The sequence below is a fragment of the Alligator mississippiensis genome, chromosome 2 (assembly GCF_030867095.1).
Source record: "Alligator mississippiensis isolate rAllMis1 chromosome 2, rAllMis1, whole genome shotgun sequence".
Classification (NCBI taxonomy): Eukaryota; Metazoa; Chordata; order Crocodylia; family Alligatoridae; genus Alligator; species Alligator mississippiensis.
The window spans coordinates 80,920,972-80,942,577 of NC_081825.1; the positions used below are offsets into that span (position 1 = coordinate 80,920,972).

The 21,606-nt window shown below is 40.8% G+C and overlaps 1 protein-coding gene and 1 long non-coding RNA gene across 3 annotated transcripts in view; one reads left to right on the plus strand and one right to left on the minus strand.

Annotated features, from left to right (window-relative positions):
• The window catches only part of LOC132248564 (uncharacterized), a 33,736-nt gene extending 17,302 nt beyond the window's left edge, over positions 1–16,434 (plus strand). Inside the window, exons 2-3 of the long non-coding RNA XR_009459793.1 lie at positions 14,339–14,371; positions 16,073–16,434. This is a non-coding gene — a long non-coding RNA (uncharacterized LOC132248564). The remainder of the gene's footprint in view (positions 1–14,338; positions 14,372–16,072) is intronic.
• Positions 1–21,606, minus strand: part of GALNTL6 (polypeptide N-acetylgalactosaminyltransferase like 6) — a 1,039,950-nt gene that overhangs the window by 477,921 nt on the left and 540,423 nt on the right. The window lies entirely within an intron of this gene.

Here is a 21,606-nt window from a genome sequence, read left to right on the forward strand (position 1 = left end):
TTAGCAGGGAGGGAGTGGATGTAGCCTATAATGACCACATATTTGTGTAACAGGAACTGGGTAGCATAGATCAGAGATAATTCTGCCACAGAGTAATATAACTTTGAGCCATGCAACAAGTGCTTAAAACCAGTTTCAGGTGTTAATGCACAGGCAATTAGAAGTTCCAAGAGCTGCCCAAAACAATCATGCAACAAGGCCCTAACATTTTGTTTTAATTAAAAAAAAATGTATAGGACTTAGCTCTTTGCAAGAAACCAACAAGAAAGCTTAGGAATAGATTTGATTGCATCAATAATTTTGTAGGAAGAAATTTTACAGTGTAGATGAGTCAGTTATTCAGAAGTGACTTGGGACAAACCAGTCCAACCTTGCACATTGTAAAGCCTGCACATTTAGACTGACCACAGATGAAGTGTGGCTGAATTCAGATTCATGTTTTTATTAACAAGGATCTGAAGTTTAAAAATACATTTTTTTCCACTGAAGTGAGGCGATTATACCTTTTTCTTTTACCAGTCAGGCTGAAATTTTACCATCCCTGTTATTTTCAATATTTTTTAAGAAGCCTACAGTGTACACTGTTTTCCAAACCAAACCAAAAAGTACCCTTCCCTGCTGTCTCTGTTGTTCTGAGACTCCAAGGAAGACTCCTTGGACTCTGAGAACAGCAGAACTCCCTATGCCCGAAGAAGGGTGATTGTACCTAAAACCTTGCAAAGAACTTTTTTCCAACTACTCAGTTGGTCTAATAAAAGATACCATGTCTACCCAAAGAACTTTGACTTTTTATGTCCTTAGACCAGGGTTTTTCAAACTTTATGCATCATTGTACCCCCTGGCAGCTGGACGTGGAACAGTGTATCCCTGGCCACCGAGCTGGGGATGGGGGGACGGGGACACCTAGCTGGGGGAGGGGGGCCTAGAGGGGACCAGATGTGGAGCGGGGACAGCCACCACATGCGAGCTTCCCCAACCCCCTGCATCTAGCCAGGCAGGTGGCACCTTCACGGCAGTGCAGGATGCTGCATGGTGGCGCTCTGTCCCTGCCTGCCCATGCACAGCTCCTAGGGCCATCTCAAGTACCCCCAGGGGTATGTGTACCCCTGGTTGACAACCCCTGGCTTAGACCAACATGGCTACAACCAAAAACCAAAAAAAGTTTTTCCATAGCATTGATCATCATATTGTGAAAAAATGATTACGTTCTACTCTTTATTTCCTATCTTAATTAGTTTTCAATCCATGAAATGACTCTCCCTCTGATCATGTAACAGTTAAATATTTGCAAAGAGCTTCTTCTGAAGAACCATGCCAAGAGTTTTTGGAAAATTTGAGTGTACTATATCAACTAGGCCACTCTTATTAACGAACTTGATAATACCACCCAAGGCCAGCAGACTGGTGAACCATGATTTCCTTTTACAAAAACTAGGCTGTGTTCTTCCCAAGCCTATAATATTTCTTATTATAACTACTTAAAATGTATAACTGTTCAGATTCACCTGAATGATACTGGAAGTCAATGAAATGTATTTAAATTTTATTTATAGTAGGAGTACCTTTCTTCTTAACCTTTCTTCTTCAGGCCAAGGTCTGGAATGGGCTCCCAAGGGAGGTGGTGCTCTCCCCTACCCTGGGGGTCTTCAACAGGAGGTTAGATGAGTATCTAGCTGGGGTCATCTAGACCCAGCACTCTTTCCTGCTTATGCAGGGGGTCGGACTTGATGATCTATTGAGGTCCCTTCCGACCCTAACATCTATGAATCTATGAATTAACAGATGTTTGTCTCACTTTTATTTACAGGGTTACATATCAGTGAGAGCTTGATATGTAACCTTTTAACATATCAAGGGTTCCTAACTGTCACTTGTGTCTAAAAAAAAAAAATCTCCCTACCTCCAGATGTAAAATATTAATAATATATAAGTGATAGTATGTAATGCACAAATGGTTTAAAACAGTATTCCTTATCCAGAGTGCTTTTGTTGCACTTGTGACTAAATTGGTTAGACTAAAGACTGGAAGCTGAATCAGAAAAATAAGATTCAGCAATAAGATGTAACCTGTTAAAATGCATAAAACAAACCACTGGAACAAGTTACAAAAGAACAAAGTAAGTTCTCTGGGCAGGCTCTACTTCAAGAACAAATGAATGTGCTTTGTGCAGAAATTATCGTGTGAAGTGTTATGGTCCAAGTTATGTAGGATGTCAGAACAGATGGTCATAATGACCTTAAAAAATCTATGGAATACCTCCTGCAGTGAGCTACAAGTCACTGAATTACCAATCACAGCTTGAAAACAAACAGAAACGATAAATTTTGAATGCCTATATAGCTTTTTATATATATACACATAAGGAACAGTTGAAAAATATGCAATTGGTCTTTCCCCTCACCTCCCCCAAGACAGAAAGGTCTTCTTTGGACTAACCTCTTTAGACACATTTGGGCCTTGATTATGAAAAAATTCAGGATTTTGACAAAAATTAAAAGTTGCTGTAGATGAATTCTATTTTCTGATTGGATCTTATAAAATGTTACAAATACAGGCATATATATAATGCTTATAGATATGTATATGTATACATATAAATAATGAGTACATTCTACTTTGTAAGAGAGCACAGGGCAAGCAAATAGTTAAAAAAAAAAAAAAGAAAACCAATGTCAGTTATACCATTGTACAGAAAACTGCTAATCATAAGGTAAATTTTAGAAGTCAACTACTGCTAATCTAAACAACAGGCTCATTTTTGTACACATGAATCAACACTATAATAATAATAAAAAAGATGTTGAAGAATCTTATGTGAAGGGGGAGGGAATGGTGAAGGGGAAAGAGTTATTTAAAACAGCTGCCAAAAAGTCAGGTAATATTTATTTCACTCTCAGTGAAGTCTGTAAATCTGAATGTAGTCACGCTGAAATGACACAGCATGGAGTTAAGGTTGTAGAAGTAAGTTGATAGTATGTGTTCCTAATTCAAAGGAACTATTTAAAAACATTGCATTCACTGTAACAACCATAAAGCAATCAATTTTAATTGTTGCAGACAATACCAAAAGAGCATACTTAAGGGGTGCTGTACCATGTCGTATAGGTTAAACAATGCAGCCTCATAGAGTTGAGGAGGAAAAAAAGAGAAGGGAATAGAAAGCATCTTACGGAATCTATCTTTCAGAGTTTTAATGACCGTAGGTAATAAAGATTACTGAGAACCATACACACACACTGATAGCAACAGAGAGATTCCTGCATTTTCATTTGGTATGATGACAAAGTAAAATTTTCATTCTGTTGGTTGGATCCTGAATTTTTGTATTTGTAAATTCTACAATCAGCTCTTTTGTATTTGCAATATTGCTCACTGCTTTCATTCCTCAATCTGCAAAATTCAGAATTAGGGAAGATGAAGCCCAGGGATACAGACAGACATTCCAAAAACCGGAGCCTGAATTGATTTAATCTTTGCAGGTTAATCTAACGTGTAGATTGTACCAATTTAGAAGTGAGTAGACATTTACTTTTGACCGCAGAAATGCAGGCCCATGCCCGCAGTGGCTCAGGCCAGAGGCAGGGGGTGCTAGAATGACCCATCAGCTGGAAGGTAACTAATCTGGGGGGCGGGGGGGGGGGGCATGGCTAGGCCCAAGCAGGTCTGAATATGACTGGGGAGGGGTTTAATCCCCTACCCTAGCCTGCAGGGACCCCAGCCTAGGTGTGCCTGGAGGGGGGAGGGGGGAAAGCAGCCCCTGTCAGGGGTCCCCTCACTCACTCTAATCTCTTGATAAGGTAGAAAAGCTGTGAATTTATTGATTCAAAGCTTTTCTGCCTTTTAAAGAGAATAGGCCTTTTGCTTGTTGTCACTTATATATAAAAACAATTAAAAAAAAATTTCAATATACATTTACCTGATTTGGAGCAAACTCTCAGAAAGGTAAATTATGTTTGTTAAGCTATGTGTTTTTGTGGATTACATCAATATCCACATTGTAAGCAATGCCTACATGCTTACCTGGGCAAGCCAAGAAAGGAGAATGAGGGCTAGTAAACACTTTTGATAAAGAGACACTACCCGTACCTTAATTCTTTTCACAAGTTTGGAATGGGAATTACAAAAATAATTTTTGGGGACAACAAGAATTAGAAAGGTAACGAGAGTCTATCACAAACTGAAAAAGGTCGGCCACAAACAAAACGAAAGAAAATAGACAATAAATAGGAAAATGTTATTTAGTGTTTAAATAAATATTGGTTTCTGTAGATCTGTAGGATTTGATTTTGGGTGCTGGATGGGAAACAAGGAGTAAGGGTGACTGACTTGTAGTTCATATTTGGTTTAATTTTGTGTAGATAATCCTAATGGTAACACTGAGTGAAGTTAACAATATATGTTCAATAAAATACTCAAAACAGAAAAGACATTTTTGGATGAATTCACAGTTGGTCAGCACCAAACAATATTTGAGTGCTATTCATTCACACACATGAAGAATGTGCATTAGCCCATTCTTCAGTATCATTCAATATAGTGGAAAGCACAAGTACGTAGTTCTAGGGGAGCCAGGTTACCAACTGTCCATAAATTTACAGACAGCCCATAAAAATCAAGGCAAAGAAATCTGTTAAAAAATAGAGCCATCTATAAAAAGTTAAAAAACAGTAAGCTTGATTGAAAGATGGTACAGAGTAGTGCCACTGGTATCTAAGAGGGAACTCAGCACCCTACAGTCAGTTCTTGTCTGGGTTTTGTGGTTCACCTGTACCCCCAGCCATGTGCTGCCACTGAATCCCTTTGGCCATCCTCTGCCCCCAAAAGCTGCTCAACTCAAAAGTGCAGGAAGTAAGGCAATGTGGCCAAGATGGAGCTGCAGTGGTGGAAGGGAGGAGAAGTAGCATATGTCTATATAGAGATGGGGGAGTTCATGATGTGAGCTGCAGTCAGGGTACCAGGGTGTGGAGTTGAGTAGGGGAACCCTGGGATGGTGGCAACATGATGTAAAACCACTGCTGTGCTCAAACAGGTTTGCCAACTCAAGAATATATTTTTTAACTGATAATCTGCAAATATTTTACTGATAACCAAATTTTTGTTGTTGTTGGGTTTTTTTTGTTTGTTTTTTTACTATTGTCGTTACCTAAAGTTGAACCTGACCCGTATTACTGCCCACCAGGGCCTGACGGGTTACATTTCGTTGTATAAAATATATCAGTAAAAACTTGTGTCAGTAGAAAAGCTTACTTGTCAGTAGCATGTTTGTAGATTGACAGTAAAAAACAACAACAACAACATTTTTGAGTTGCCAGCTATGTATGCTTTCTTTCTACTGGAGTTCACCATTCTAATTTGTGCACTGAAGAAGAAAATGAAAATGAAAAAGGGACACTGGCTATGCTCAAATACTACAACTCCTTCCATCAACAGGTGGCTTGCTTTTGTTTTTTGAGATAATGATGCTTACCTTCTCAGAGTCTACTTTTGTCTTATTTGTGAGTGGTCAACCATCTACCTTTTAAGACACTAAAAATAAAAGAATAAGTCTTTCTTACTCCATTTACAATACATTGTCCAAGGAGTTTGAAAAAATTCAGCAGTTTGCCAGGATCTATTTTTATTCTTTCAAATTTCATATAGTAAATAAAACAAGTTCTAGGAAATCCATCTGGTTGTCACCCTTTTTGATCAAAAATACCAAGCGAGAGAGCTAGGTACCAGAATGGTTTAATTCACTAGCCTTTCACCTCTGGCTTCAAAAAGTGAAATGAATTTTGTGGCTTAATTCATTTGTCTACATGTCAAAACCACCACACAGAGTGACAATTCAATTTGACTGACAATCTATGGTTTCTGCACTGCAGAACTGAGAAGTATTAAGTGAAATGCAGTGATATTTACAAATCACGGTTTTTTTTGCCCTGAACACCAGTGCTTTCATGAGCGCTGAAATTTCATTCAGTCACAAGCAGACACATATATTCTAACTAGCAGACAATTAGAAAAAAAAAGTAGATGATAACAACAGAGGATAAATAATGAAGATGGTGAATATTAGCACTGGGTAGAAATTGTCAGGAGTTTAAGTCTAGTATCTAGCATTTTACAAGCTTTTTTGAAGTATTACTGGAAACTTGTATAGGTCTCTATAGACCTAATTGTAGAAGTGTTCTAATATGCTTAATTTAAAGATGCTGAGAGCACCTGCTAGGTAAAATAGGAAATGTGGCTGGAAAAAAATATCACCATGATTTTATATAGTCAGAAGAAAGATAGGAGTTTTAGCATAAAACTTAGTTTCAATATTTTAGAAAAAAAAAAGGAGTTTAAAATGGTCAACCCCATACTGGTTGGTCCTGAAAATAAATACCAATATTTTTAAGTCAAACAAAACATGTTTTAGGTGCTTTGTGTTAGTCTTTCAGATTTTGTGCCCCTAGGATGCATTTAGGCCTTATTTTAAAGGTTTTCTATGCTAATAGATGGCCTAGAAATTTACATTTAAAAAACGAAATTGAAAGCCAAAATTTTCATCTAGTTATAATATTGTTCTAATTTTAAGTCAAGCCAGTATATATGTCAACCCCACATTGTCAGTTTCAAATTTAGGAAAATGAATAAGCTTTCCTAAAATACGTCTAAGGGTCAATTCAAAATCTGCATCATGAAAATGATAATAGCCTGATTTTGTGAGCCCATTCAGAGGTTGATTTTGCATAAAGTCAAGTGCAAAATTTAAAGTTCTTTTGGAGGAGGAGGAAAAAAATATGATTGACTTTTTAAAAAATGTGGTACTCATCTCCAGATCAGGTGGTATGAAGGCCAAGTTGGGAAGGACTGGCATCAGCAAACAGCTGTCTGAGATTTGCGGCCTCTGATAAGTGAGTGGCCCCTGCAAAAGGTGATATAAACCTGTCTCCTCAGTGAGTCTTCTCCCATGCCTGAATAAAATTTCCATCCATCTAACGCAGGCATTGCACTAGTTGCATTCTTTAGACTGGGATGGAGTTACTCCCTCACTACCAGACTGGCCAGGGTGGAAAAGTTTTTTTTAAAAACTTTTCCATGAGACCAGAGGTAGGGAAGATCAGGTTGAAATGCTCAGTTTAGCAGATGACAGGTCTTTCAGTGCAGATATTCACACCTTAGGGCCTATGATTTCTTAGAACCAGTACAGCAATGAGACAACCCCCTTTTTCCTTCAACACTTAACCTTCATCCAGTAGAAGTCAGCTGTGAAGTAGTGGGACTCTGATGATGGCTCTCTTACCTGGTTGAAACTTTTAAGGAAGGAATCAAGGACTAAACTGTATGAGACATTGCCACTATCTAGTTTCCAGATAAATTAAAAGAATAAATTTGTGACCAAATTAGATCAAATTCCTTGTCTCTAATCTCTCTCCTTTCATGTCCAGGATGTATTTGTATTAGTTTACTTGCTTTCTTACAAATAACTTATTGACCTAACTGTAACCATATAAAAGAGGATAGTTATGAAGTTAGTGGTATGGGAGCAACTATGCAATAATATTTGAGGTTTGAACCAACTGTGGCAATGCCATATTAAGCTAGTGAATGAACTAAACCCAGGGTGACTAAAATGGTCTGCCAGCTCAATCCAGAATACAGGGCCACATCATTGGACCTGCAAGATGCCCCATGGGTCCAGAAATTAGGTGGCAGAGTGGCAGTGGAAGCACTAAATCTGAACCTGCAGCAATTAATGCTGTTGCTACTTGTCTTACTGACAAACAGTGAGCAAGGATCCTGTTTTTCCCTGATAAAAAATTGCAAGTTCTCTGATAAAAAACCCCAAAATCTGTGATTAAAATAAAATTCTACTATATATACACTATATGTATAGTATTAGTTGAATACAATGTTTTATTGATATTTTTACAATTGTAAAGCAATTTATAAACCTACCATTGCCTTGATCACTGTAGTAACATACATTCTAAGTACCTATATATTTTGGTATTTGATTTGGGGTTTTTTGTCATGTAAAATCAGAGCTCCCCCAGCTTACCAGGATGCAGGTCCAGGCCCCTTACTCCCAAGCCACAGTCTCCCAGCCTTCCTCAGGCCCCTCACTTTCCACTTACATCTCCCTAGACCTGCCAGTGCCCCTCACTGTCCACCCACAGCCCCCTGTGCCATGCTGGTGCCCCTCACTCCCTTCTATAGTCCCCCCACCCCAGCCCTGCTAGCGACCCTTGCTCCTTGGGGTGGCGGCATGGGGTTATGCCACTCACTGCTCCAGGGCAGGCAGGGGGCACATTGCCAGGGCAAAGGGCTTGCAGTAGCAAGAGCTTCCTCACCTGGCTCCACTCTGCCCTGCTGCCCTGGGTCCCACCCACCGGGCTGTGGAGGCCCCGGGGTACGGCAGCAGGGCAGGGTGCCCAAGCCCACAGTGAGCAGCCCACACTTGCTCCAGCCACAAGCACAGATATGGGGGGAGGGGGGAGCACATCCTCCCCTTACCACCCCCCCCTCCGGGAGTGTGTGCAGTGGCAGGGAGCCGCTTTAGTGCTAACTACCTGCAACTTCCTTTGCTCCAGAGAGGATATGGACTATATGGCTCTTGCAATAAGAATTCCAGTTAAGTTATATTTGTTTTTGCTTTGATTCTAAACTAATTAATAGTCCTAGGCCCCTATCATATTAGTAAAACTTCTAGTTTCTTTTCAACTAGGGAAAAAATAGGCAGTTTTACATGTGATGATACATCTCACTATCTGAATCTCCCTTTTCAAAATTCTAGATCCACCCAAGAACACAGTATTAATATAATATATTCACTTTTTTCCCAGCACTATGAGGCCCCTTGGATATAAAAAGCAAATCATTATATTTGGCAACAGGAAGATATGCAAGAGGCAAGAATTTCTGTGGGGGACTTTTATTGTACCAAGCTTGTCTAATTTAGGATCAGCTTGGACAAGCTTTTGACTATGATAGATTCTTCCGCATGTCTGAGGCTTACATCCCCACCTACAGCACAGATACATGGAGAGATAGGTTAGAGTGAGGGAGCAGGAATGTAAAACTGTGATGTAGAGAGTTAATGGGAGGAGGTGGGTAATGAAATGGGAGGTGGAAAGGAAATGGAGGTGGGGGAAGGGTGGTAAAATTAAGGAAGTTAAGAAGTCAGGAAGGTGCTTTTGGGGGAACTACTGTCCCTGGCCTGGGAAGGGAGCCCCAGCCCATGGGGACCCAATTTAGGCCCCCTACCTTGTCCTCTCCCAACCCATCCCATGGACCCCTCTATGCCCTGTGACCTGGGCAGCTGACATGTGTTCTTCAGGCTGTCTCCCTGGGGTTGCACCCCTGGGGTGGGAGGGAGAGTTACTTTGGTGCCAGAAGCACCCCCTGGACAGTACAGTTCAGGGAGTGAAAAGTTTGTCCACACAGAACAGGAGGGTGGGGGAGGGCACACTACATCTTTGAATGCTAAAGGACTGTAAATTGGGTGGATCATCTGTGGAGACAGGCCACACATTAATAGAACATCAGCTGGGTGACAGATGAGAGATAAACCTGCCCAGGAGTGGCATAACTTTAAATTGCCTAAAGTGTTCTTAAACCTAGATTCAGGTGTTAATGTGTGGACAATCTAGTGATTAAGAGCTTCAGGAACTGCCTAAAATTTGTGTGCAACAAGGCCCTAAAATATGTAGCAGCATGTTCCAAGATGGGTGAGCAGAGTTATAAAAAGGAAATTCTATTGGATCTATAACCTACCACCCAAATATATGCCTCACTCATGAGACAGCAAGTGAGCATTTTCCCCACTCTGCTTAGGGTTGTAAGAACTTGCTTGGACAGCAATAAATTATACTTTTATATATTATTATGTTCTAAATGTAATGCACTGCTTTTCTACCAAGTATTTTAAAAGCAAATGGATACTTTGAGTAATCACAATTTTTTTGAAAAACAATTAAGGATATTATGAAGAATATGTTATGGCTTTTTGTTGTCTTTTAGCTTTTCACTGTCTTTTTTTCTTCATTCAAGACCTAGAGTCAGTTTAAATCACACCTGACAATCTGGCAGGAGAGCTGTAAAAGCACCAATTAGAACCAGTGAAAACACCCAAATAATTTATTGACACCCAGGGAGCAATTTGTGTCTGTTAGTGAAAAATGTTGCAGTCCATCATCACAAGACAGCCTTGGACCAAGTCATCTTTCAATGTCAGGAAAGAAAACTGAGTAGCTTCTGGAGGTGGGTGAGAGGGAGAAAATTCAGCAGGCACTGAGACTGAAGACTGTGCAGATCTGTGCACTAAAATACTTGGAAACAGAATGCAGAAACACAGTAATCCATCCATTATCTAATAAAAAAATGTGTTGCCTATATTAGCAATATGGGAATCTTCTGAGAAAAATATAATCTGTACAAATATAATCTAATAAAGAAACATGAGAAAGTTAATTATGAATGATTAATACTGGTGGAAAAAAACTCAGCATGAGGGGCAACAATATCAGTGTAGTTTATTTGGCCCTTCAATATTAGATGCTTTAATCTCCTATAAGCCATTGTAGGTAACTTGCAAATTTGTATATGCATTTCCTAGGAAGTTGAACAGGGTATCTCAATGAAGAAGAAGACATGACACAGTTGTTGTACTGTATTTGCTCTTTGCATTTCTGCTTTGCTGGGAACATAGCCAATGGATTTGCAAAATAGGAGATCTACTGGCTAAAGCTCCTGTTCTTCCCTCAATCTATGACCCTGCATAGAGAGAGTCATTCTAGAAAAGTATTCCATAGACTGCTAGACTACAGAAATCCTTTGGAGTGGGAACATCAGTACATGTTCAGATCATTCAGCTACACAGGAAGGAACCAAACTACCCTTAAGTCAAGACCAAACTAGGATTTTAGGTTATTGCATATCAATTTACTATATGTCACATTGGAGGAAAAAAAACCCACACCGTTCCCTAAACTTGCCTTTTAGATTTAACCAAAAGCCTATTCTTCTTTTTTTGCTTTGCTCAAATGTAGCTAATTTTGCAGTGAGTATGCAATGTGTATTGCTATGTTCAGTTACTCTGGGAAGTTTGGTTTTTATCTGAGGTTAGCATAGTACAAACTTTACTATGGATTGCACTGGTGCAATGTACTAGCAAATTGTGACAGGTGCTGTCTTAATTCAGTGCTTTCATATGACCAACTTTTTAACATTCATTTCCCTAAAGTAATTACTAAAGTAGGAAGTTTAATTTGAATTATTAACAGCAACTGCAAAACAATACCTAAATGCCATAGAAAACAGCTTCACGCACACTGGATAAAATATTGAGGATAAATTTTTCAGAATTTTAAATCTGCAAATGATCATTAATAAAAATAGATAACTGCGTGCATAAGCACTAGTTTGCATATCAAGTAATCCATTTTGGGTTCTGAAAGGCTGTTTTATTTTCACCTTGGATACCAAATCAAGATTGATCTAGTCTGTGGTATTTCATATTATAAAAAACTAGGAAATAAATAAAATTGCTGTTCTACTTACACCGATGCATTACTGTATATTGTGGAAATATTTAATTTTTTTTTCAGCACCTCTTGGCTCTAAAATGAGATTAGAAAGCTCTTCATTTTTTATAAACAAATGAATAAAAGTCAAAAGGGAAATAAAGAATACATTCTTTCTAAACTGTAGACTCAGATGTCAGCTCAGGGGTCAGCAACATTTTTTGGGCAGCGTGCCAAAAACACTCCAACCTCAACTTAAAAGATGTGGGTGTTCCAGGGGCAGACAGTGGGGGAGCCACGATTCTTGTTGCAGCAACACAGCCCCAGCCCCTTTCTTGCTGTCTCCCAGGAGACGTGCGTACACCCACCGCAGACAACAAGCTGGGTCAGGGTTCCATGGACCCCAGTGCAGTAGCTTTCAGGCTCCCCGCTACAAGCAGCCCAGGCTCCATGGTGGGTGGCAGAGGCCTGCTGGGAGCATGGGCCAGCTGCAGCAGGTGCCTGGGAGGCTGAAAGTGACTGCACCAGGGTCCACAGAGCCTTAGCCGAGGTCATTGCTGGCAGTGGGTGCTGTACTTCTACTTACTGTATTTGCGCCTCTGAGAGGACAGCAGGGGAGCTGCATGGGGCCCAATCCTTGCTGTGGCAACACAGCCCCAGCACCTTTCCTGCCATCTGTCCTAAGGTATGCATGCCAAGCAAAATGCCTGTCTGCGCCACACTCTGGTTATACATGCCAGGGGTTGCCGACCCCAGTGTTAGTTCATTGTTACAATAGACATTCTAAGGAAATGATATATTTCAAATAGTGCCAGAAATAAAAGCACCCTGATTTTTACTGTACACTACAGACATTCCCCCCCACACAATTTTTTTTTTTTTTTTTAACCATAATTTGCCCTGAATCAGTGTTGAAGTATATCTCATTAAGGCTAGGGAAGGAAATTACACATAAACCAGTATAAGTGATTGGAAACCAGTTCAAATCTGTAACACAACAGAAGTTAAGTGAACATAAGCTGGTTTTAAAATAGCCAAACAAGTTTAAGATGAATCTAGATGCATGTAGTACAAGACTTAACTGATTTAGGTTAAATTGGTTTACTGAACTTCTGGCTTCGACATTCACAGTTCCCTAGCATTCCAGGATGGTTTACACCTCGTCCACAAAGCCCTCCCATTGCAGGGTGGGTGGACTAGCCTTCATCAAAGCTGAGCAGGGATGTGCTCTAGCAAATCCTGGCTTCTGGCTTGGGCCACTGGAGGCACATAGCTGCATTTCTGGAATCAAAAGTGAATGTCTCTTTACTTGCTTATCGGTTCAATTTACACAGCTTAGACTAACCTGTGAAGACTGGATCGATTCAGCCTCAGGCTTTTTAACTATCTGTACCTTAGCCCATATGGTCCTCTTAAATAAGAGAACAAAAGTTACTGTGATATCTTCCAATTCCCTTCTGTATGTGTAGGGAATGGTACAAATATCAGCATATTAATTATAAGAGAGGTAAATGTTTAAGGGGTGACCAGTAGATATAAAAAAGTGTATTCATCCCAAACTGTCAAAAACAGAAATGGGCCAACTTCTCTCCTAGTGTAATATGGCACTAGTCTATTAACTTTGATGGAGCTGCACCAGTTTAAAATCAGGAAAGAATTTTCATCGAGTCATAGATTTTAAGGCTGGAAGGGATCTCAGACGATCATTGGGTCCAGCCCCCTGCACCAGGCAGGAAAAGCAGGTGGGGTCACGACTGTCCAGTCTCCTCTTGAAGATTTCCATGGTAGGAAATTAAACCACCACCAGAAAGAGGTTATTCCACGGTCTGGAGACCCTAACTGTGAAGAAGTTTTTCCTAATGTTGAGCTTGAAACGGTCTTCCAGGAGTTTGTGGCCATTACTCCTGGTTTACCCTAAGGCTGCCCTGGTGAACAGTTGTTCACTGAGCCCTTGATATACTCCCCTGATGTAGTGGTAACCTGCTACCAAGTCCCTTCTTAGCTTTATCTTTTCCAGGCTGAAGAGTCCCAGGTCCTTCAGCCTTTCCTTATATGGCTTGCTGTGCAAGTCTCTGATCATAAGTGTGGCCCTGCTTTGGACTCTACCAAGGACATGGTAAAGCTTGAGAAAGTGCAGTGCCCAGAACTGGATGCAATACTCCAGCTGTGGTCTCACCAATGCCGAGTAGAGTGGAAGAATCACTTCCTTTGTTTTGCTAGAGATGCATCGATTGATGCATGCCAGAGTATTATTTGCCCTGCTGGCTACAGCGTTGCACTACTGGCTTATAGTCATACTGTGGTCTATTATTGTTAATAATAGAGCACCAGGTCCATTTTGTTTGTGGTGCTGGTCAGTTTGGCACCACCAAGCCTGTAAGTGTGCAGGGGGTTGTTCATCCCCAGGTGAAGCACTTGACATTTCTCAATGTTGAACTTAATTTGGTTCTGATTCGCCCACCTTACTAGCCTGTCTAGATCTGCCTGTACCTGTAGCCTATCTTCAAGCATGACATTACTTTCCTATAACTTGGTGTTGTCTATGAACTTGGCCAGTGAGCTCTTCAACCCCACATCCAAATCATTGATAAAGATATTGAAAAGTACTGAACCAAGCACTGACCCCTGTGGGACAGGACACCGCTGGCCACTTCTCACCAGGATGACACAGATCTGTTCATTAGGTCTCTCTGGGTCCTACCCCACAGCCAGCTTCATACCACCTAACTGTCTCACAGTTAAGCCCACAATTCTCCAATTGTATCATGAGAACATCATGGGATAACAGATCAAAGGCTTTTTGGAAGTCAAAGTATACAATGTCAATCTCTTCTCTCTTATCCAGATGGCGAGATACCTGATCATAAAAGGAGATGAGGTTGGTAAGACAAGACCTGCCTGTGACGAAGCCATGCTGGCTGTTGTTCAGAATCCTACCTTTTGTAAGGCAGATTTGGCAGAGCTTTAATTTAGCTTCATTATTTTAAGTCAATATTTTGATTCTCAGTACCCCAAAAAACTTGTCTGTGAGTAATTATGCATTTGAGTAGTCACACTGGGATTAATTCAGTGGCCCTACTCATTTACTTGTAAAAACATATGCATGAGATCTGGACTTAATCTTGGATCAAGATATTTTATATTTTGAGACCCAAGGTAAGAAATTTTGAAGCACTTGAGACTATGGGTGCACTGATAAAGATTTTCTTGGCCAATACTGATAGTTGATTATTAACCAGCCATACTGGCCAATACCAATCCGATGACTGATTTACAGGAATGCAGCCAAGCCGCGTGGCTCCCTGCAGGTAAGTCTGTGGAAGGGAAGGGGCATGAGGGAGGGAAGGAGAGTGGGGAGGGGCAGACCAAAGCCCCCACTGTGAGGAAGGGAGAGGTGCAGGGGCAGGGCCTGGGGGCACTGCTGAGCCAGGACAGCGAATGAGACTCAGGGCTTGGATGGGGAGCAGTTAGAGCTGTAGGCCCCTCATCCAGGGGATCAGCATCCTAGAGCTTAAAAATGGTGGCAACAGCACTTGAAGTATATCTTGTCAAATGTGCTTTAGTTCAAGCACCACTGCCACCATTTTTAAGTGTGGGGATGCTTTTAACCAGAGTGGAACTGAGTGGGGAGGATGGATGTGGGCTGCCCACCGTGGGCATGGCACTCTGCTCTGCTGCCTTTCCCTCAGGAGCCCCATGCCAACTGTGCACCTCATGCCTGCCCAGCAGCGGGAGGTACAATTCACCACCCCCACTGCTGCTTGGCAGGCAGGGGACACATGGCCAGTGTGGAGCTCCCAAGGGAAGCCATAGAGTGGAGAGCCCTGAGCCCCAGCAAGCACCTTGCATTCATCCCATGCACAAATCTGGGGGGGGGGGGCACATGCTTCCCCTGGGGGTGCGTACAGCAGTGGAGAACTTGCTCCCCCCCCAACCCCATGCCCCCTGGATGAGCTGCCTGCTGTGTCCTGCTCCCCACCCCAGCCATGGGTCCTATTCACTGCCCTGGCTGGGCAGCGGCGGCAGCAGCAGCAGCCCCAGCCCCACTCCTTCCTACACTATGGGAGCCTCGTTCTGTGCCCCCACATCTCTTCCACTCCACAGACTTATCTGCACTGCTCTCCATGCTGCCTGGCTGCACTCCTGGCTTTGCACATGCACACAGCATTTGGGGGCCCCAGCCAGAAGGCATATTGTATTTATTGGTGACATTATCAACTACGCGAAAAAAAGCTGATAGCTGATAATGTTAATTATCTTTTTATTGATACCAATCTGATATGCAACTGATATATCAGTTCACCTCTACTTGAGGTCTATTTGGAAATTAATGCAATACAGTGTAGCTAAAGCAGTGCACTCTCTCTAATACAGAAATAGTTATACTGATATCAAATGCTCATACCAGTACACCTTATTCTGATAAGGGGAATAAATGAAACTCATCTAAGACACTATGCTAAGGATGTACTAGTATACATATCATTAAAATAAATATACCTGTGTAATATTTCTGTGTTCAGATCAGGCTGTAGACATTTTGAAAAATGTATCATACTTCTACTTACTGTATTCACAGGCAAGATACCTATGGGAGACATACCCAAGGCCCATCTGCCCAACCTTAAAATATTTCCTTACCTTTGAAGAAAAATGGCTACAAGTCCTATATGATGGTGTTGAACATAACAGGAATGTATCCAACAGTGGCCAGTAAAACAAAAGGAAGCAACAGTAACTGAGAAATATGTTGTCATTCAAAAAATAGTTACATTCCCAAAATGGTGTGTATGTGAGTTAGCACAGCCTCGTAATAGGAAATGAGAAAGTAACCTTGTTCCAACATATTGTGCAAAGCAATATAAGTGACATTTGTTATTCATTGTTTATATAGTACCATCAAGGTACAGGGTGCTTTACATGCATCTTGTTTTCATTGTCTCCCACAGCCAATAAACATTTGTTTTACTGTTCAAATGCCGAAGTCATTAACATGTGCTTTAAGACATCACAAACGGAATGTTTCCAATGGCCATGCTGTAATCTGCTGGCAGGGTAAGACAGCTGATTCGAAAACCAGGGGAACACTGCAAAAGTGTAAAGTGTAAAATGTAAAACAAGCATAAAAATATGTTAATCTTGGGGCCCACCTGAGAGCCTTTCCGCAGCAAATCTTCTGCTGTTCTGCTCATATTATGTTAACAATAAGATGTTCTCTGGAGCCTTTAAAATATCGCCAGATAACAACAATGTCTATTCAGCATGAAGATTCTCAAATGCATAATCTTATCTGCTGGGTTAGCATGCCATCAGGCTAAAAATACTTTCAAGTAAACCAGTGAATCAGATATTCTCTTTGGTAAGAGAAGGCTTATAATAAACCAGGAGTTTTAGGGGGACTAACTTCATTCTGCTCCATTAGGCAATAGGTTGCTGATCTCCCTGCTGGAAAAACCTAGTAAGATACTCCTGTGAAACAAGTTTACTTTACGATCTCAAAATATTATAGCAAGCTAAAAAAGAGACCTCCTGCAGTTCAAGATGCTCAGAGATGTGCTTTATTAAAAGAAAGAAATTAAAAACAGGCCTTGTGTTAAAGCCTGAAATTGACGGGAGGGGAATAAACTTTTACTCACTAGAAGGAACCCCATTAAAAAGGAAGTTCTCTTGTTTAAAATGGCCCATCTACAATTAGAAATTCTGAACAACTCTATCCTAAAAGTTCACTGACTGGCTTTCTTGCAGACATACCAGCCTCTGGCTTCTTAACTATTCATTCAATCCAGGAAGAGCACACATCTACTGCAGATGCTTCCTCAGCCTGATGAAGGGTATTTATACCTGAAAGCTTGTTAAGAAGAATTTTTCCAACTAACCGACTTGGTTTAATAAAAGATATCAGATTTACCCAAATAACCTTGTCTGCCACTGCATTTAAAACTTATTATGGCCTTTTAAGCATACAGTGTTATCCACCACTAACATGCAGCTTGCCCTCAAAAAGATCATTGCTTTAAGTGTTTGAGAATCCTATTAGCTATGCTGAATGTCCAGAAATTACAAAACATCCATCACTGTCCATCCTGGAAGGAAAAAGCTGCAAGGCTCCTAAGCTTGGGCAAAATAGGCCTCTCATCAGCAGAATGCCACATGTCAAAGGATGTGTGGCTTTCATCAGTCCAGAGGTGTATTGCCAAAGAGTTCCACATGGGATCAAGTCATCCTCTTTGATCACACTCAGTAACACCTTCTTCTATGTGGAATCCTACTAGTATAAATGGAAATATTTGATGAAAAGTAATACTTCAATATTCATGTTAGAACATGACACTGTAAAGATTTTTTTTTCCTTTAAAAAGAAAAGTAAATTATATTGAGATAAAATTAAGTTTGGACCTGCTAGCATTCCAAAGCCAGGGAATGTGCGACCTGAACTCGCTTCTTCCTTAAATCTTTCTCTCTATCCATGAGAGCGAACACTATGGGTGCGTATAGATCAGCGTGGACATGTGGTTTGCGGTGCCCCAGACTCATCTGCGGTTCCGCATGTGCTGCACATGCAAGCATTCCCTGCACTACTAATTTGAAGCGCGGTGGGCTTTTTGACCCCAGGAGATCTTGGGGTCAAACAAACCTGTGCCTAAAAAAAAAGTGGGGCAGCACACATGGCAGCAGGGTGTGCCACTGAAAACTGGAGTCTGGCTGGCCAGAACCATACCACTGCAGCCTGCCAGGTTCCCTGCTGCAGGATTCTTATGGCTGCAGCTCCCAGTGGCCCCGAGGACCTCAGCTAAGGCTGCTGGGGCTAGCAGAGTTGCTGGCCCCAGCCTTCCCTACCCCACTGGGGACAACCTGCCACACACCATAGTGCACATGGCATAGGCATTCCCTGGGAACAGGTAGCAGCACATGTTGTGCTGCTGCTGTTTGTCCCAGGGTAAACACAGGTTCCTGCTTGTGGGGATGTGCCCTACTAGTTCATACATCTAGCATAAAGCATCTTAGTTCCATGTTGCTTACAAAGATGTTATAAAGACTTAGTGTAAATTAGAGACATAGTAACTTATAGCTTTTCAAAGTTCTGCTCTACAGAAGCCTTCAAATTTAATATTATATTGGAGTGTTTTACCATACACGCAAGTGACAAGAGGTAGTAGATCTATATCCAGTTCAAATTTTTTCTTCCTGTTGCAATAAATTAATTCCATACACCACTCTATGAATTCAAAGGTAGTTTGTACCTTATTTCCATATAATAAATCTTTCCGCTATACTGTACACGAAGATTGTTTGGCTTTCATTATCATCACTTGTATAGATTTTTGGCTCAGTTTATAAAGGAAGCTGTCTAGATGAATAGTGCCTTCTCTTGGTTAATTCTTTTAGCTTACTCTACATCATATATAATCAATCTACTTTAAGCCTTCCCTTGTAAAACAGCATATATACCAAGAAACAAGTTGCCTTCTGGGATGAAGATTACATCACTGACTTTTTACCTTAGCACATCAATCACTCTATTTCAATTCTCCTTGACAGCTACTAGTTCCCTGAAGCCATGCAGGGTAAAAAAACACCTTGAAAAAAAAAAGTCTGTTTATATCTTCTTAAAGCTTCTTTGTCAGACACAGAATGAGGCTTTTTGCATCTCTTTGATTTGGCATGGTTTTAATTAGCCCTTGCACTTTCTGACTCTTGCAGAGAAGGAAAAAAAAATCAGATTTGTAGGTCATTATTATTAGTTATGTTAATTCCTTTCCCTGCACGTATTTAAACATTTGCAATATTCATGAAAGTTTAACTGACCTATATTTGGCCAGTTTTGCATAGCCGTCTACTAATAACCACTTTCATGGGAAACAGCTGTTAAGGGCTGTTAAGAAGAATTGACCTTAGTCCTGAAGCAGCTTAGTTCTATTTAAATATGAAAGAAAACACAAAGTGCTCTCTTCAGCTTTTTTCAGCAATGCCCCTACTTAAGTGGTGAAGTAGCAAGTTCACAGTCTATGGATGCAGTAGTTTAACTAGGGTGGAATGAGTAGGGTACCAGTCCTGGGCACTGACTGAGGGGGCCCCAAAGTCTGTCTCAAACCCAGGATCTTTGCCATGCCATGTGCAGCCCTGTGCTGTACCTGCCTGGCCATAGGAACCAAAGACAGATGTGCCATACCCAGAAATGTATCTGGTTTCAGAGGGCGAGAAGAATGATGCTACATCTACCCCTGGGTTTTGTTTTTTTTTACCATAGCAGTGCACCCCTTCACATAACATATTTGGGGGATGGTACAAATGGGCTACCAGGGACAACTCCCAGGGAGTCTGGACATGGGACTGCTGCCACCCATACCAACAATGCTGTAGCAGCACCAGTAGTTTAAGATTTCACTCCCCACCACTTCACATAACCTCTGCTCTCAAGTGGTTGGCAGACCCTGCACTGCCACACTATCCTCCCTGCCCTGGGTGCAGGAGCTTGTTATGACACTGTGTGGATGCCTTAGTGCAATGTTCCATGAAGTGCATTAAAACTAAAAACAGTAAAATGGGATGATATGGGAGAACTATAACCTTTTGGGAAAAAAATATCACAACCTGTCTCCATTTTAAAAAACAGTTTGGTATTAACATGTCTCACATTTTACAACCAAAACAAGTGGATAAACCAAGTCCCAGGCAAAGAGAAATTCCATAAAATAAAGAAAAAATTGCAGGGTCATATCAGTATTTTACATGTAGGTTACCTTCTAAGAATCCTGGAGGCAAAAAGGCCCCCAGACCAAAAAGATAATTAAAGGGAAAAGATCAGGAATCCATGAAAATGTAGGCCATTATACAACAAGTCACAAAGCTACATTCAGATAGTCAGAAATGTAATCCTCCCTCTGCCCCAAGAAAGATGCAATGAAAGTGATGTTACCTACATTATAATGTAAGGGTATTCAATTAAACATCCCTATGTAAAAAAAAGTCAGTTTTGAAAGTAATGGGACAATTATTGTCTTGCTTTATAAACCAACCCTTCACTTCTGTTTATTCTCTCTGATTTAGTTGTTTACAATGTTTTCCTTTGGGTAGATATTTAATTTTACTAGATAACTCACAATGCATATAATGCTAATACCTAGATAATCTAAATCAGGGATCCCACTGTAATTGGAACTATAGGAGATAGTAGCAACTCTGCCCTGCAAGAGCCTTGTATTCCATATGCCAATCTGAATGGTGCAGCAACATGCTCATGCATTCAAAGACCCAAAAGTGGAATCATAGCTGCATGTTCTGTTTGCATGACAGCCAAAATCCTGCTTTTGCTTTTCTAGTAAAGCAGCACTGGCCTTCAGCACCACTGCGCTGTTGATAACGTAAACAAAACATTCACATTTAATATTTTCCAGAGACTGGAAAGGTTTCTCTTTCAACAGTCTCAAGAAAACAAAGGGTTTCACTGTGCTCTGCAAAGGAACCAATATGTATAATTGCATCGTCATTAGGAGCAAAATTTGTCCTATGCCGAGAGCCAACATGATACCCATTCATTACCATAGAGATCACATTTCTGGTTATAGGTGAAATTTCATAGGATTATATGAAAGTAGGGCAAGAAGGGAGTCTCAAGAAGGCATCAAATCCACCCCCCTACTCAAAGCAGGATCACCCCTAACTAAATCATCCCAGTCAAGTGTCTGTTCAACTTGCTCACTGAAACTTTCACAACTTCTCTAGGTAGTCTGTTCACATGTTTGACCAGCCTCATAGCTGGAAAGTTCTTTCCAACACCCAACCTAAATTTGGATATTAGAAATTGGGTATTAGAACCTGCTGCAGTTTGAGGCCATTGCTCCTAGTCCTATCCTCTATGGTGACAGAAAATAGTTTTTAGTCTTTCCTCTCCCTTTGACTTGCCATGTGCCCTTAAATATATAAATCACTTCACTTTTCAGTTTCTCTTAACTTTATCTGCTTTGTCCATTTAGATTATGCATTTGTACAGCTCTTATGTTTGGATCCCGATTTCACCACTGGAGTCTGAAGGTGTTACTGTAAATCAAACTATCACGAATATATAGTTGTGAGATTTATAGATAAGCAGTAAAAGAATAAGAAAAAGTTACA